Raw genomic sequence first — 2,549 nt, forward strand, 5'->3', positions numbered from 1 at the left:
GGCGGTGTCGCCCGGGCATGCATCATTCATTCGACATTCCCCAGACTTTCACTGTGGACTTATTCTGAGCCTAGAACTGTACTTTGGATCTTTGGATCCAGACAAGAGGCTCACATTCTCTCTACCCTCTAAGAATATCCATCCAGCAAGGGAAGGCAGCTACGAAGTGAGTCCTCTGAGAGTGAAGGCACAGCACCGGGGGGTAAGGCAAGGAGGGCACTATGGGACAGAGGAGGGGCACCTCGCCCAACCAAACTGGGGAAAGAGAGCAGGGATCTTAGTAAGTTTCCACGCAAATGCTTTCTGGTCGGGATTGTCTGCTGTGTAAGTAACTAAGCATAAGCAGCTACCTACCGGGGAGCAGGAAATGGCAACCCTCTCCAGTATTCTTGCCTGGAGGATCCCGTGGACAGAGGAGCCTGGCGGGCTACAGTACATGGGGTCGCAAAGAGTCGGACACTACTGAAGCGACTTAGCAAGCACGGGGAAGCAGACCCCGGTGATTTTATGGAAATAGTCAAACATAAGGGGCAAAGATGACTTAGCCATCGTCCCCAGGAGTCATATGAAGGAGATTCGCCATCAGCTTCCCTAGGCTTTGTTTAGTCATCTGTAACAAAGGGGAACTCTTATTTCAAAGAACAAATTAATTCCCATGACATGTGTTCACTATAAGTATAAAACTTGGTCAGGATTATAGAAAATCTGAGCTTGGTTCTCCCAGTTGTGGAAGGCTCAGTCAGTTAAATTTACAGAGTTTTCTCCAGCAGGAACTGAGAAAGGGGCTGTTTTGTCTTTTTTTTGTAAATGCAGATGCAAAGTTTATTATTAGAGACATAGCACAACAACAAGTGGGTCAGCCCATAGAGAAATGGCTTGTTGAGATGAGATAGAAGCAAGGCCGCAATGCATACCCAGAGAGAAAGGGTGTGGGCATCCCCTTTAGGGGGAGGAGACCCTATCTCTTCCTAGGAGTATCTCAGCTTCTAGAACAAATGGGAAATTCTATATGCCCCCCTCTCCCTTTTTTCCCCCTGCAAAAACGTAATTGTTTCTGCTTGGTCCAGAGCTTGGGAGAGGGCTTCAGGATGATTAAAATGCTGCCTAGGGGCTGCAGAAAAGGGCTTCAGACAGAAGCCCTGGCCCCAGAAGGCCTACTCAAAGGCGGCCGGGCTCCAGAGGCTCCTAGTCATGTTGAAGGGTGAGCCTTTCCATGAGATACTTGCCCAACTCAGCCTGGGGACCGGCCAGCCTGTGCAGGTTGGTCACGTGGTCACCCATCTCCTCTGTGAGTTTCTCCTGCTCATCCAGGATGCAGCTTTCCCAGAACCACAGAAGTAGGGGTCTGCTCGGGCAGAACCCAGGGCCCACAGGTCCAAAATGGCCTGGTTCAAGTTCTTCTCCATGAGAAGGGTGGCTTCCATGGCATCCTGGATTTTCTGTGCTCGTGTCGAGAAGCTTCTGCACGTCCTGGAAGAGGGTGCGGTCACTGCACTGGTCTTGCATTATTCAAGAGACACTGGGTGCTTCTTCTTGGCCAATTCATGGAAAAAGGGGCCCACACCCTCCAGAACTACATCGTCGTGGTCAAAATAGAACCCCAGGGAGAAATAGGTGATGGAGGCCCACAGATGCAGGTTGACAAGGTGGTTGACGGCAGTCTCTACCTAGGTGAAATAATTCTGATGAATCTGGGAGCTCATGGTTGGTGGGTATTAAGGAGTTAAGCTCAAAAAGTGGTGTTGGCTGGTCCCAGTGGTCGAGGACAGTTGTGTGGCTGATTCTGAAGGTTGCAAAAAGAGTTTGGAGGGTGGTCAGAGGCTGCACCAAGGGGCATCCCTGGGTCCATTCTGTCCAAACACTGTTGAAGCAGGAGACAGATCCACGGGATCTTGGAGCAAAGCTACTGAAAGCTCAGTCTCCCTATGTCAGTTAGTGAGCACAGTAGAGACATTTCCAGTTGGTTAGTGAGCATAGTCGGAGAAGGAAATGGCACCCCACTCCAGTACTTTTGCCTGGAAAATCCCATGGATGGAGGAGCCTGGTAGGCTGCAGTCCATGGGGTCGCTAGGAGTCGGACACAACTGAGTGACTTCACTTTCACTCTTCACTTTCATGCATTGGAGAAGGAAATGGCAACCCACTCCAGGGTTCTTGCCTTGAGAATCCCAGGGACGGTGGAGCCTGTTGGGCTGCTGTCTCTGGGGTCGCACAGAGTAGGACACGACTGAAGCAACTTAGCAGCAGCAGCAGCAGTGAGCATAGTAAAGACATTTCCAGTTGGCTAGTGAGCACACTAGGGGTGATTTCCGGGCTCCTCCATCTCCCCCCCACCCCCGGCCTCCTTTCTCCCCTCCTCGTCCTGCCTAGGACCACCTCTGAGCTCAGACTGTGGATTGGAACACCTGTGACTGGCTTCTCCAAGTGGCCAGGGCTTCCTTACCACGTGGCAGCTGGGTTCCTGAGGTGAGCATCCTGAGAGAGAGGGAGCCAGACAGAAGCCACATGACCCTTCATGACCTCGCCTCAGAGGTCAAACCCTATCCCTT

At 51.6% G+C, this 2,549-nt stretch overlaps 1 pseudogene; it reads right to left on the reverse strand.

Moving 5' to 3' along the window:
- Positions 1 to 1,185: 1,185 nt before the first annotated feature.
- LOC102397409 lies at positions 1,186 to 1,703 on the reverse strand (annotated as a pseudogene).
- Positions 1,704 to 2,549: the final 846 nt, after the last annotated feature.

This window comes from Bubalus bubalis, chromosome 2, assembly GCF_019923935.1.
Source record: "Bubalus bubalis isolate 160015118507 breed Murrah chromosome 2, NDDB_SH_1, whole genome shotgun sequence".
Classification (NCBI taxonomy): domain Eukaryota; kingdom Metazoa; phylum Chordata; class Mammalia; order Artiodactyla; family Bovidae; genus Bubalus; species Bubalus bubalis.